Genomic DNA, 16,676 nt, shown 5'->3' with positions numbered 1-16,676 from the left:
CCACACAAATTGCATGAAAGCTCCTGATGTGACAAAGTTATTATAAGCCAAGAAATCCTCACTAGCTTGCTTGATCTCAGGATCCCACTCCTAGCCTTTGAGCTCATTAGTAGTGATGTTCATCTCAGTAGAAAGGGGCTCTTCTGGCATTCCCTCTTCCACTTCATCATATGTGTATGCTATCTCTCCAAGACTGCCTAACCTTAACAGTTGCTCAGCTGTTGCCTGTTCATCTCCTATATGAATAGGGGATTGAGATGGGTAATACAAGGGTTCATCAGATTGTACTTCTTTTCCCACTCTTTGTTTCTTTGGGCTATCTTGAATGTCAATGACATCCTGTATCTTCCTCGTCCCTTTTGAGGTAGAGGGCTCCCCTGTTGTTGGCATCAACACACTGTAGTTGGACTTCTTATGCAACATGTAATCACCAGGAGGGATTGCTCTGGCAGATGCAGACTTATTTAGAACCAGTCTTGATTTCTCAGGGTTCTTCTTAATTACAACCTCCCTCTTTTCTTTCAATGTTTGCATCACATCCTCAAAACAAAGAATTAAGAATTTTATCTTCTCTTCAAAGGGGTGTGTTAGGGTTTCAAGCAGATCCGAAGCAAATATGAGCTAACAATTATATGCAGATTTAAATACAAAAAAGATAAAGAAATAAAATAGGACACAGATAACACAAATATTTAACGTGGTTCACCCAGAATAGGTTACGTCCACCATACACAGTCGTCCAATCTTTCTTATTATCGAGCAAAAATAGTACATCAACCTTACAATGCCTTAAGCATCCCAGCCGCTTATAACATGCGTTTTTAGGGCAACAAACAAAGTCGGCCTTTTTAGGGTTTTATTACAATGTCGGTTTTCATCAACAAAAAATGGCAAAATTTTTTTTTCTCGGGCCCTGCCACTCTTGAACCCCCACTTTTCTTGGGGGTTGCCGCCCCCAAACCCCTACCCAGGGCCCAGCCCAGCCCCGGACCCTGACGAGGATACGTGATAAGTGTATAGTACTTTGTCAATCAGTCGCCACATTTCAATAATCTCCCACTTGGAGACTGAACAAGCTCCACACCCAACAATCTCCCACTTGGAGACTGATACTACACAACACCACTGTACATGCAACATCCGCTGGATAAAACACTAGGACTTGACTGGTATAAATTCCACAATTATCAATCAAGAAGACCAATAGAAACTGATGAAGAAATCAGCTTCTCCTGTGGAACTGCCTTTGTGAACATATCGGCAGGATTCTCACTTGTGTGAATCTTCTCAAGCCGTAACTGACCCTCCTCTAAAATAGTCCGGATGAAGTGGTACCTGAGCTGAATGTGCTTTGTCCTTGAATGAAAAGTAGAGTTCTTCACAAGATGAATGGCACTCTGGCTATCAGTATACAATGGGCTATCCTCTTGTGTCTAACCCAATTCCTTCAGAAAACATTGCAACCAAATCATCTCCTTGCTGGCTTCTGTAGCAGCAACATACTCAGCTTCAGTGGTTGAAAGTGCAACAACCTTTTGCAGCCTAGAAATCCAACTGATTGCAATTCCCCCTATAGTAAAAACATACCCTGTAGTACTCCTCTGTGAATCAATATCACCCGCCAGATCAGAGTCAACAAATCTACTCAAAGCAGCATTAGATCCTTTGAAACATAATGCCTTCGTAGTAGTTCCTTTCAAATACCGAAGAATCCATTTCACAGCATTCCAATGTTCCATACCCGGATTAATCATAAACCTGCTCACAACTCCCACTGCATGTGCAATATCTAGCCTTGTGCATACCATTGCATACATCAGACTGCCAACAACTGATGAATACGGGATGTTAGACATTTTATTAACCTCTTCCTGTGCCTTTGGGCACATCTCCTTAGTCAATTTGAAATGACTAGCTAAAGGTGTACTAACTGCTTTTGCATCCTGCATGTTAAATCTTTTCAACACCTTCTTTATATACTCACTTTGGGACAAATTCAAGGTTGTATTTTTCCTGTCCCATGTAATCTTCATATCGAGAATTTGCTTAGCTGCACCCAAATCCTTCATAGCAAATGACCTGGCTAATTTCTGTTTAAGATCATTTATATGTTGCATGTTAGACCCAGCAACAAGCATGTCATCAACATAAAGCAACGAGATAATATAACTGCCATTATCAAATCTCTTAAAATATACACAATGATCAAAATGACATCTATGATAACCGTGTTCAGCCATGAAACTATCAAATTTTAAATACCATTGTCAAGGTGCTTGCTTTAGGCCATACAAACTTTTCTTCAACCTGCACACCAAGTTCTCCTTACCTTTGATCTCATATCCATGTGGTTGCAATATGTAAATTTCCTCCTCCAAATCTCTATGGAGAAAAGCTGTTTTGACATCTAATTGTTCAAGATGTAAATCATCTGCAACCACAAGACTAAGTACAGTTCTAATTGAAGTCATTTTTACAACTGGAGAAAATATTTCATCATAATCTATACCCTTTTTCTGTGCAAAACCTTTTACCACAAGTCTAGCCTTATATCTTTTTTGACCTCCTTCCTCCTCCTTCAGCCGATAAACCCATTTGTTAGGCAAGGCTCTTTTTTCTGCAGGTAAAGGGACTAAGTCCCAAGTCTTATTTTTCATCAAGGAGTCCATCTCCTCTTTCACGCCTAGCTCCCACTGTTGTTTGGCATCTACCTGCATTGCTTCTTCATATTCTTCTGGTTCACCAGAATCCGTTAATAAAATAGAATACAAAGAAGGAGAAAATCTTTCAGGGGGTCTACTTGTCCTCGTAGAACATCTAACACTTGCAGGAGTTTGTGGAACAATCTGTTGTTGCTGAGCATCAGGTACCTGTGGCATTTCATTTTCAGGAATCTCATCCAACACCACATATTCTTGTTTTTCCTGTTCATGCTTCTTTTCCTGCATCTGTTCTTTATACATAACCTTCTCATTGAATATAACATCTCTACTTCTAATTATTTTCTTATTTTCAAAATCCCATAACCGATAGCCATATTCATCTATCCCATATCCAATGAAAGTACATTTCTGAGATTTAGCATCAAGCTTGGTTCTGTTTTCTTTATCAACATGGACAAAAGCTTCGCAACCAAAAGTTTTTAGAAAAGAATAATTTACCTTTTTACCAGTCCATGCCTCCTCTGGAATACCACCATCCAAAGGGGTTGAAGGTCCTCTATTTATCAAATAGACAGCAGTATGTACAACATCTACCCAAAAATGTAAGGGCAATCCAACATGCAATCTCATGCTCCTCGCACGTTCCATGATAGTCCTATTCATTCTCTCTGACACACCATTTTCCTGTGGAGTTCCTGGAACTGTCTTCTACTTTCGAATCCCATTTAAGGAGCAGTAATCTTCAAATGCTTTGCTGCAATACTCACCTCCATTATCTGATCTGAGACACTTCAACCTTTTTCCTGTCTCATTCTCAACCAAAGCTTTCCATTTCTTAAAAGTTTCAAAAACATCTGATTTTTGCTTTAGGAAATATACCCATGTTTTTCTGGTTGAGTCATCAATAAAAATAACATAATAACAAGAGCCACCAAGAGATGATACCTGAGCCGGTCCCCATACATCTGAATGTACAAGCTCTAACTTCTCACTCTTCTTCTCTTTCCCAACCTTGAGAAATTTGACTCTTTTCTGTTTACCATAAACACAGTTTTTATAGAACTCTAAATCAATCTTCTTTAGTCCTGGCAATAGATTTTTGGAGTGAAGGATTTTCATCCCTTTCTCACTCATGTGCCCAAGCCTATGGTGCCACATTATCGAATCTATTCTTGCAACATTTATTGTTGTTGTTCCTGCAGTAACTTTATCTGTAGTAGCTAAGGTAGAGTAAGTGTTACCAGTACACAGATATAATGTGCCTACCTTTGCACCTTTAGCTACTACTAATGATCCTTTAGTGACCTTCCACATACTATCTAAGAAGGTAACTATGCAGCCTTCACTACCTAATTGCCCTGCAGAAATTAATTTTTTTCTTAAATTAGGAACATGTCTTACCTCTTGCAGAAACCAATCATTACCATTCTGCAACTTGATCTTTATCTTTCCTTTTCCAACAATTTGACAGGGCTCATCATCACCCAAATATACCTGCCCAAAATCACCTTCAACATAATCTAGAAAATATTTTCTATGGGGTGTAGTATGAAATGAAGCCCCAGAATCTATTACCCAAGAATCATTAACATTATCCAAACATAAGATTAAAGCATCTTGTAAAGTATTACTTGCAATATTAGCTTCCTTACTGTCATTTTCATTTTTGTCTCCTTCTTTGTTTTTCCGAGACCAACAGTCTTTCTTTAGATGACCAGGCTTTCCGCAGTACCAACAATCTTTCTTTCCTCTAGATTGAGAGCATCCTTTCTTTGACTTCCCTCGTGACTTCTCATTCCCAGGGCCTTTTCCTCTTTCCTTTGATCTTCCTCTATTCTCCACATTCAAAACACTACCCGATGATGTTGGAGTCTCACCTGTGCTTTTCCTCACTTAGGATAACACCAACAATATCATCAAATACCAAAGTATTTTTACCAGAAACAGAGTTACTTACAACCATAACCAAGCTATTCCAGCTTTCTGGCAAAGAACATAAAATCAAGAGAGCCCTAACCTCTTTTGCAAAGGTAATTTTTACCGAAGACAATTGACTGGTAATTGTATTAAATTCATTTAAGTGCTCTGCTATAGATCCTCCCTCACTCATTTTCAAATTAAACAAACGCTTCATAAGAAATACCTTATTCGAAGCCTAGGGTTTCTCATACAGCTTAGCCAATGTTGCCATCAAATCTACAGTCATTTTTGCTTCTATTATATTGAATGCTACAGACGACGCAAGGCACAATCGAATGGATCCCAGTGCCTTTCTATCTAAAATGTCCCACTCTTCATCGGATATTGTGGTCAGTTTCTTTGCCTTTCCTTCCAATGGCCGCCACAAATCCTTTTGATACAGGTAATCCTCCATCTGCATTTTCCATAACTGATAATTCTGGCCGTTAAACTTTTCGACCTTGAATTTGGAATCCTCCATTGCTCCCACTCAAATCTGAAAGTCCTGCCAATTTACAGAAAACCTCGCTCTGATACCAATTGTTAGGGTTTCAAGTAGATCCGAAGCAAATATGAACTAACAATTATATGCAGATTTAAATACAAAAAAGATAAAGAAATAAAACAAGACACAGATAACACAGAGATTTAACGTGGTTCACCCAGAATGGATTACGTCCACCATACACAGCCGTCCAATCTTTCTTATTATCCAACAAAAATAGTACATCAACCTTACAATGCCTTAAGCATCCCAGCCACTTATAACATGCATTTTTAGGGCAACAAACAAAGTCGGCCTTTTTAGGGTTTTATTACAATGTTGGTTTTCATCAACAAAAAATGGCAAAAAAAAATTTTCTCGGGGGCCGCCGCCCTCGAACCTTTGCCCGGGGCCTGGCCCGGCCCCGGACCTCGGTGAGGATACGTGTTGAGTGTACAGTACTTTGCCGATCAGTCGCCACATTTCAATAGGGTGAAAGCTAGACAAAGGGTCATAGCTAGTGTCAAATTGGTGCACAAAGTCTAAAGCCTTCTTCTAGGCCACCCACTTTTCCTTCCTCAGCTCTTGTGCATCTAAATCAAACTCATTCCTAATGAGGTCTTCAGGAAACTAGAATTGGTGGGGTCTACCTCTGCATATTGCCCTCTTTCTGAAAATGCCGTTGAAGAAATCTTCAGGGTCAGCACACCGGGATACTGCAGTTGACAAATGGTACGGTTGAAGGAAATCTTCAAAATTCTTCCAACCTCCTTTAATTATCAAAAATTGATGTGCTATGGTAACTGTAGGGAAAATGGTCCCTTTACCTCTGCTTGTTAACTCTGCCTCTTGCACTCTACCAATCTGCCTGAGGATCTCTGCAATTCCCACTTTAAGAGGGACCTAATAGGGCAACAAAAATGGAGTGCCTTTGAAACCATATACTCTGAAAACTGTGGAGACAGGGTATAAGTAGATATCACCCCAATTGTGGACAATTTTAACATTCTTAACAAACTCTTTTGGCCTAATGAATTCCAAAAGAACCTTAGGGACTCTTGGATTCTCTAAACAGATAAGAGTCCTAATCTTAGATGTGAAACATTTGTCAAACTTTAAGAAGCTTGCATCTTCTCTGTCCCATGACAACACTGTACTCCATAACTGCACTGGCATCTTCTCTCCATCTTTCTCTTTCACAAGATCCATTCCACTTGCAAAATAGTCACCACCCTTGAATAAAAATAAATGCACAAGGAGGGAGTACCATCTAAAAGGCCTATCCACTTTCCCATTCTTTATTCCTATCAATCCTTCATGGATAGCATCAGTGATAAAGGAAGCATAATCAAAGGTCACTGCCAAAGAGGGGTTCAAAATTTGAGCAATCATTAACATGTAATGAGTTGGCATATTTGCCACAGTAGCTTCTCCTAAAATTTGGCAGAGTGACCAATATAATCCTTTGGCCCTAAGGGTAAATAGATTTAAAGAAAAAGGCTCCTCAGTGTTAGGTCCTACAACTGTTAACCCGCCTATCTTCACAAAGAATTCTTTAAGAGGCCCACTTCTAAGGTGATTCCTCTGCACACTGTAAACCTGAGCTAGTGATTTAAAATTAATAGGCTCCAGAAAATTGGTAAACTCACTAAGCCCAAAAGCATTTCTGAACTCCTCATTATTTATTTCAATGAGGGTTTTCCCACTTATGTCCTTGACACTTCTTGTGATTGGGTCATAGTTGTGTGCATTCTGAGTTAGGAGATCCACATCCATGAATACTCCAGGGACTACCAATTTGCCTACGTCCAACTCCCAGATACTGTTCATTGGGGCTGGGGAGTTTCTCATACCAAATCCAACTTTAAACAATCCCAACCCAGACAACCCAATTTGAGGGTCTCTTAGCCAGTTGCCTTTGTCATGCAATCCCTCTCCTATTTTTAGGTGAGGAGCTCTTAGCACTAGTTCTTTTACCTTTGCTGCCACATTAGTTGACATTGTCAACTGTTCTAGGAAATCATCACAGATAGCCCTCTCCTGGTAGTTAACCTTTCTTGAGAATTCTCTTTTAGGTGCCATCTTAAAAACTATGCAAGCAATTTAATTACTAGCCCCAACTGTTCTGTAATAAATCAAAACCTCAATTAAAACACATAGTCAAGTAATTTCCAAATAGGAGTACAAGAGAACCTATTTTTTGCTTGAAGAAATCCGCTCTACAACTGAAGAAATTTGCTCTGCAAGTGAAGAAATTTTCTCTGCAAGTGCTTCTTTGCAACAACTTTTCAAAATGATGCCTTCATTCAATTGATATGAGATCATATATGGTAGTTAGGTTTTTAACTGCGACATTGATACCGCATGCTTTGATCGTCCTTTCATAATTGAATTCATAGAAGAATTTGAAAATTTCGCTCCAACGGGTCACAACATGCCTGTATATTTTATTTTCGCTCTTTCGCCATTTCACAGAGCATAATATTCTAGCAATTTCGCCAAACGAAATCACGTCAGCCGTCCGATCAAATGAGACTTGATCGGTCTTTACCCTATTTTAACCTCTTTGCCTTTGCATCGGGCCCTACCTCTTTTTCGCCATTTCACAAGCTTTATCCCGCGAGCACTTTCCTTTCACGAAGCTACGCCAAGCATTAGATGGGACTCTAACCACCCGACCTTTAACTCTTACTGGGACCGTTAAATTTTTCACTAACCGCGCCTCATCTTGATGGCTAACGGTTTTTCACTATTTCGTAGAGGTTAATCCACTTACATCTTCGGGCCACGAAACAACGAGAAGCGTTGGACCAATCTTGAGATGACCATCCTTTAAGTGAAACCTTTATCCAAACATTGCTTACCCCGCTTATTCATCGATTAACAAATGCCACGTGGCACTCGACCATTAGCCCTAAAAAACTCTTCGGGTTTAGTTCAGAGTCAACCACGTGTCTTACTTCTTGTATAACCACTGGTTACACCTCGGCCGACCCTTAATCACCTTTTGAAACTACGTGTCAATCGACACATCACCATCAAGCTTTACAAGAAGTAACAACTGTCACTCCACGTCATGCCGGGAAGAACCTCTCTTTCTCTTTCTCCATTTCGCGGGCCTTAATCCTCGGTTGATTTGCAGCCACGAAGCAACGAGAACCCTTGGATCAAAATAGAGTTGATCCTCTTTTACCTTTATGCTTTATCTGTTCTTCGGGCCCACTAGCTCTTTCACCATTTCGTAGACCTTAAAACACTAGCATCTTTCCTTTGTGAACACACACGGACCGTTAGATTATATCAGACTTACTTGATGCTTAACAACCTACTTGAATCTGGCAGACATGGGTTGTTTGACTCAGCTTTATCCACCTGGTGTCTAGTCATTCCTGAACTGACATGTCAACTTTTATTCATTGAGAGAAAACATCGGGATCCACCTCATCCTTGCCACCTGTATCTGCCAGGTCACTTCTTATCCCGCAGCATGAATCATCTTCTTGGACCCACCTTTTAATCCTTAAATCCAATTCGCTGACCACTTTGATTTTCAGCCACGTGTCATTATCTTACTTGCCATCTCAACCAACTAGACTGCTTGCTTGGAACGTCATGTCATTTCGTTGTTTCGCGAAAGCTATCTTTCGAGCATCTTTCTCCTGCGAAACTACGCTAGCCGTTAGATCTTTGAGAACATGCGCATCTATTATGCTTCTTATAAACCTCTTTTGCCCGGGCCCAAAAACCTTTCACTGTTTCGCAGGGCATAACATGTGAGCATCTATCAGCCATGAAACAACGTGAGCCGTCAATTTATTTTGAACTTGATCGCCTTTTAGCCGTGGAAATGTCTTCACCATTGGGTCCCGCTAAACCTTTTCGCCATTTCGTGGAAGATAATTTACTTGCTCGTTTCGGCTGCGAATCAATGCCAGCCGTTAGATCTTGAGTGAGATGGAGTCTCGTTAAACCAGATCCAATGCACACAGTCGAACATGCTTTTTCCTTTCGCTATTTCGCGTAGCTTAACACGCCAACAACTTCGCCTAATGAAATAGTGAAAGTCATAGATTCATCTAAAAGTTGTGCGACACTTACTAGACCCGACAATGTTAGAAGGAAAAAGACATAAGGCATAGATTTTTTACAATTATTTAACGACCGCCTAGGTAAATAACAAGGGCGAACACTTCACACGACCCCAAGACCCATTACTTAAGTGAATAAAGTAACACAGGAAAAGAAACCAGAGGGTTTTGATCAGACATTTGAGCGATTTTAAAACTAAAACCCTTAACCCTTAAAGACCTAAAACAGATTTGAAGCAGTTAATAGCATACCTGACTCAAAGTTTCAAAAACCTAGCCAATCATGGGAAACGAAAACCCATTTCATAAACAGTGATAACACTAACGACCATCATTGATGGGTGGGAATTTGGATCCCATGCCAACTTGTTGCAAAAATTCAGATTGATTTTCAATAGTCAAGTATAAGAGGATGTCTACCCCTCTAATTTTTAGACCTAATGAACTGAAATCAAGATCTACACTATAGAAAATTCAAGTGAGCAAGCAATTAGTCATTCATCAAGCATTGAACAAGAAGTGAGGTCAAGTTCAAACATTGAAGATGGCAATCATGATCAATATTTTATGAAGACATCCTACATGAAACCCTAATTCCGTTGTGAAGATAACAAAATTTCATCAAGCTAAACATTGTGGTTTCAAGTATTACATTTTAAATCTAGTCTTTCCCTCAAAAGAAAAGTACTTTCTTTCAGTATTTCATTACATTTATCAATTCAATTTTATGGTTAATTCCAAAATTGAGGTTTTACCTAAGGCAAAACCCTATTCCCAACATATTTCCCTTTCTTTTTGTGTGCAAAATAGGTGTTGAGTTGAACTCGGGAAATCTGACGGAGTCGACAATGATGAATAGGTTCATCTTTTGATGAAGGAAAATTTAAAGGATCGGGGTGAATTTTTTCTACCTGGTCCTAAAAATAAGTTTGAACCTATGGAAATAGGTTTGACACATCTTATTTTTTCCAAATCTAAGTTTGTGGCTTAGTGGGATATCCATAGCTTATTGTTTCTATCAAATTGATTAAATAATTCATTATTTTGGCCTAATTTCACCATCAATAAAATTCAACTAAGAAAGGGGCTAAATCACAATAAAAAAATTGAATCCAATCATAATCTCAGTCTCTTTCCCACAAGGATTGAGCCTAGATCTATTGGGTTCAATCCTCTTTGAATGTAGAGGTGTTAATTGGGGTAGTTAGTGGTTTTATTTTCCTAAACCCTAATTCTCAATTTCTACAACATTTCAATTTGTAAAAAACATATTATGCTTTCTGCCAAATATTGGGAAGGGATGATAACTAAGTTAGAATTCCAGTCAACGTGATGATGATGGTTGTGAGAATTCAACATCCCAGCATTAACAAAGACTATGATTTTTTCCACCTACTTACAAAAAGAATTGCATGAAGGGTTGTTGAGAGTAAAGAATGACCACATCATTCACAAATTTGAAACCTTATTCCCTCTGTCACATATTGTTGTCTCAGAATTGACAATCACAAAGTTCGCGTATGAAAGTAACAACGATTGATCATATTGGTAGGTTACTAACAATATAGAAGTGGACTCAAATATGGGTAAATAAAATCAAAGAATCCAGATTATGTAGTATTCCATTATCACTTTGAAATGAAGATATTAAGTTGGTGTGGGTTGAATTAGAACAAATTGCCACCCATGATCGTGCACAACTCTTCAAAGTGAAAGATTGAAGGTCAACAAAAAAAACATTGCTTGAAGATGTATTCACGCACAATTTTGGGGATTGGTTATTCTTTGTTGATTATACTTTGATAAGAATTTATGGGTGCCCTTAGGTATCACATCATTCTCCTAGGGTAGTTCCTCCTAGAGTTGCCTTTCTTAATTTAGTGTAGCAAATCATGTGGATGGAGATGAAGCTTATGAAAATAGAGAAGAAAGGAACCCATATTCCAAGATATATCAAGTTTGTGGACTTCATAATTGGATGTGATACTTTGGAGTGAGTTCAAGATCATATTAAGGATAGTTATCACCTTGAAAGTGAAAGATTAAGGGCCTTTGATCTTGAAGGATATATAAATCACATGAGAGTTGTAAAAGTGAAAAGGACAACACATATCCATGAAACATTCTATAAGGAAGATGTGGTGAGAAACTGCAATGATAATTTTTTAGGCATTGGAGAGAAGAAAGAAGTGGACAATATTGTTGAGACTCAAAGAATAGAGAAGAAAATGGGACCCAAGCTTTCAGAGTTTCTACTTAAATATCCCAAGTGATATACATAGGATGACCCTCATGATGAACAATTGTAAACATATATATGACAAACCACTTGTATCTCAACCATTTGGAATAAAGCAGAGGCCAAAATAATTTCCACCTAAGGTGGAGGAAGTACATGACAAAGGGAACAAGTTGTTGATATGGGTGATCAAGCATCACAAGCTACTCCTCATGGTTCACTTAAGGAACTACCCCACAAAAGGAAAGGAACATGAGTGCAACCTTAGTATAAAACTTATGAAATAGTTGAAGAAACAAGGGGTGGGACTAAGGAGGCAACAAATACATTGTTCCAAATGATATTTGATTAAGATGTTGATTAGCCACTACCACCTCCACCAAGGGAAGATATTGGAGAATGGGAAGGACATACACTACAAAACATAATGAATATGTTTGATAGCATCCCAAAGGACCAAGTGGATGATGAGAGAATGATTTATGCTCCTCAGTTAATTTCAATTGATGACTTTATCAAAACTTCAATATTCAAAGGTTTCTGATTACAAATGAAGATGAAAGAGTTGTTAGATGAAGAGGTATCACAACTCAATGTGGATGATATTGAAATAACTCCAGATGAAACCATAAAAATGGTGAAATAAAGTGGGATGTTCTTGATCCCAAATTGAGATCTTAAAGATATATTTTTATTGAGTCAAATCAGAAGACAGGAGGAGAAAATATTTCCAGTCAAGTTTGAGACTATTAGAGGAGTAAGAGGTAAAATATTTAATCCTAATATCAAATCTTTGACTCAATGGATCAAGGATTCAAGGACTAATAAGCCAAAATAATTGCATTGAGTGGAGGAAATAATAGGCAATGTCGTGATAACTTTAACGGATACAACTACCATGGAAGCTACCACAATCACTTTATATGCAACAATATTTGTCAGGGTTGTTGTTTAGAGCCAATAAAAATAGATAATTGATATTAAGAACATACATGTTGCTTTAAATAAAGAATTCACTAATTCGTACTTGGAAAATATAAGATTGAAGATATCCTTGGGAAAATTTGATTATCCTCCAACTCTAGAAGGAACAATGACTTTCGGCCAACTGATGAGCTGAGATATTAGCTCCTTTTATTCTTAAAACTCATAAGTTTTTACCATGTTTTAATTCGTATAATGGAATAGTAATGATGTATTAGAGTTTGACTATATGCATTCCAGATGTTAACTAAACCCATTAAATCTTGTTTTGTCTTGACCAATTATTCTTGTTGCCATATGAATTATTCATGTGCCATGCGGATTATCATAGGCGATATCATGTGTAAAATGTATAAGTGTTTTGATTAATTAAAATAGATATATGTGTATGCTTGTATGTTCTATCTTTTTAATTGCAGGGACAAATAAGATGCTGCAAAGGTAGTTAGAGATATTCAAGGGGCAGTTAAAAGTTCAAAACAACAAAGAGAATAATGGGCATAAGGAGCGACAAAAGAATAGAAGGGCACACAAGACTCATTTATGTCTATCTTCAATAAACATCAAATCTTGTAATACCGCCATGCTATATTCTTTGTTGTGGTTTAGTAGAGATCCACATTTTCAGTGGCTTAACTCTATTTGTTCTCTGTCATAAATATTCTCCGCCTTATTTCATCGGCGTGACCTAGATTGTAGGGAGTTGTTGTAGTTTTATTTTAAATAAGAGTTTGCACCTCTTCTCAGAGGTTAGCGAGAGAAGGGGAAGAGAGACAAAAGATTTAGAAATAAAGTTGTAGAGTATTTTTAGCTTTCTTTCATTCTGTGTGTTGTATCGACCTTTGAAAGATAATGAATAAAGTGATGTTATTCTAAGTATTTAGAGTTATCTTTGGAAGCCTGGATATAGTCATCCAAGGGGGCCCATTTGGTGAGTATTCTTGTGCATTTGTTAACTTAGTTTCCCTTTCTGCTGCAGTAGTCATTCTGGCAATTAACTGTTCCTATAGCCACTGGAAACAGATCCTGTGACTGTTCCTGCAGCCAAAGAAAACAAAGTAATTCATGTTTGTTAGCTTTGGACTTAGTTAATAGTTCTTTAATTGGGTTTTATGTTGATGTAGAGTTTTCCTGTAGCCATTCAGTTGTTATAATTCTTGCTTGCTTATTTCAAATAGGTTTAGTTGTTGCAGTAATGTAGAATAGCTATTGCAAGAACTTAGTGCATATATAGTGCAGACCCATTTCAAGTAATACGTCCCTGGGTTGATAAACAAATGAACTTCAGTTGTGGAGATAATAACTTCATACAGTAAATGTCCAAACTTCGGGTTGAGACTTAAGCTATAGTTATTGTCCCTATTGGTGAAGAAAACACCAACCACCTCCAACTAATACAAAAGGTGACCCCTTTATTGAAGAGATTGCAAGGTTAGAGGAAAAAGTCAAAGATTATGTGGTGATCCTAAATTTTTCGTTAATGTAACAGATCTTATGGGAAGTGTATACGGTGAAATTTGGAAGATTAAACTATTGAAAAACCATAAAACCCTAGTTCTAAAATCAAGAATCCACCATACACTAATGAAGAGCCTAAAACATGCAAATCACAAAAAAATAGGAAAGTTTATACCATTCACATGCTTGGTAGGGTTTGATTTCCATTGTTTCATATCTCCATTGATCTTGTTTGATATATTTTCTCACAAATTTTGTATGTGCACAAGAGCTCAACAAAGAATAAATTATGGTTGTGATGTCGCTTGATCACTTGAAGGCTCCATAGATGCATTAGTTAGGTTGTTGGATTAGGCTTGATAAGGATGAGAGAATCCTCTTATATATGACACCTTAGGAAATGGAGGGATAGGATTAAGAGGTGAAATGACAAATTGTCAGCTAAGATTAAAGGGTAGGTAGGGAAAATAATAAAATATGAAGGGTAGTTAGGATAAAATGAAGAGATAAATGACAAGTGTCATGGAGGGAAACAACTAATGACTTAATTAAATAAATAAAAATTTATTTAATTAATAAAAGAAGAGAGACCAATTAAATAAATAAAATATTTATTTAATTTAGAAAAATGATAATTTAAATAAATAAAAATAATTATTTAAATAGGGAAAGACTAGAAAAGGATAAATGAATTAATTAAATAAATAAAAATCTATTTAATTAATAGAAGGCTTAGGATAAAAATAATTAAATAAATAACATATTTATTTAATTAGGAGAGGACAATTTTAGGTGCCTATAGGAAGTTTAGTGGCTGAGGGACTAATTGTGATCTAGCAAATGACCTTTGGGTTTGAGAAACCAACTCTTCATTCTTCCTTTTTGAGGGAAAGGAGGCAAGAAGAAAAACAATAAAATAATTATAACCAAGGCATTACGACAAAACATTTGCAATAACTCAAATATCTCAAGAGTAGATATATTAAATACAACATTTCCACGATAAGAACATAATACCACTACCTCTTCATTATTAGAAAGAGAACAAAGAGTACAAAGTCATGCAGACACAGGGCTAAATATTCAAATATTTCTATGAGGGAACCTATTAAGGCTAGTAGAAATGCTTATTCTCTAAGTACTTTGGGTAGGTAAGATTGAAAGGATTGCTAGTTCATCGAATTGACATGATATGACATCAAAGAATTCATAATAAGTAGCTAAAAGAGTGTAACAAAACATGGTCTAGTCTCTTATATCGACAAATTAAAATCACAAGAGTCAGAAAGAAAAACCAATTATCAACTCATCCATGATATAAAATTTTAAATATTCACAAAGAAAGAGCACATAGAGAGGCATACTAGGCACAGTCCAATATGTCTTCTTCATATATGAATAAAACTAAAGCCTAAGTATATTAATAGATCCTTCAATAAAATTGATAAAAGTTGATGAACCAACACCCTGGAACAAAAAACCTGCAAGCTTTTTAAATATCCTAAGCACTAATTGCAATCAATGATCAAAACAAAAAAACTTTTGCATATCCATCACGTGTCAAAGAAATCATGGTAGATGTTATAATAATTTCCTCTCTATTAGCTTGATCATCATCATTAACCATATAGACATGCGCCAAAAAAGAACTTTCAAGCACATCCACTCTCTTTGTTGTAATGGCTAGTAGTGTGGTTCCTTTCAACTGAATGAGTACTGTCTATAATGAACTTTGTCCTTGAAATAGGTATAATTTATTCATGGAGTCACTGAACCTCAATCAAAAAAGAAGGTGAGAGTACATGTGGAAACCTTGCACTCTTTTCCAAAAGTTAAAACATAGACCTCTTCAGACTTCTACCTACTAGCCAAGTGGCACCTTTTGCGAGCCAAACATAAAAATGAGAGTCGACCTTTCTAAAAAGTGGTGTTATTGCAACATAGCTCAAGACTAATATAAACATGTTTATAACTTTTGTGACTTTTAGGGGTTCCTTTCTTGTGGGGAAAATAACACAGGATTCTCTAGTTCCATAACAAATTTAAAAGGGAAAAAGAAAGGCTTACAACTTGAGGAGCACAGACTGCAAAGGTAACCAATTCAAATTAGAAGGCTATTGGTGAACCTGTAAAGCCACATAATATTTATCTAAATCAATTATTTCCTGAAAAGAAACATTTCCAAGGTAGGAAGTTTGACTTATAAGTGAAAAATATGTCAGGCGCGGTGGTGCAAAATCTGCTCTACCTCTAGGACACTGGAATCAGGGCCTAATGCTTGTAGAGAAGATTGGTCTTGTTGTTTTTTATCTAGTAGCATTCTTATCCGAGCTTCATCAAATATTGTGTGATCAGGAAAAACAGGGTGAGGGAAGACCAAGCTAAACCATTTGACTAATTCACCCCTTAATCTGTGATATGATGGACTTAAGGGCCATGAGACAATTTTTACTCTTGAGGGTGGATACATTGCATTTAATAAATTCATTGGCCTTTTTTTATATTAGTCTTCTATCATCAATTCTAATAGAAATCAATAAATCATTGCCTACTACATACAATTTTTTGATGAGAGCTCAAGATTTGACTATAGAAGCAATATTTTGATTCATCTCTTCAATCACTATTTTGACCTTTATCCCCAACTTTTGAGCATTTGCAATGAACTAGAAAGTGGGCTAATAGGAGGTGAGGATGAATTTGATCTTCTCCCAATAAGATACATACAGATGTTGGAGCATGGGAAGAAAATTATACCGTTGGCTAGAAGAGGCCAATGAAGCTTGCAATTGCAGGATTTG

The sequence above is a fragment of the Cryptomeria japonica genome, chromosome 5, assembly GCF_030272615.1.
Source record: "Cryptomeria japonica chromosome 5, Sugi_1.0, whole genome shotgun sequence".
NCBI classification, from domain to species: Eukaryota; Viridiplantae; Streptophyta; class Pinopsida; order Cupressales; family Cupressaceae; genus Cryptomeria; species Cryptomeria japonica.
The sequence above is the reverse complement of the archived record's forward strand: the minus strand, read 5'-3'. Positions refer to the sequence as shown.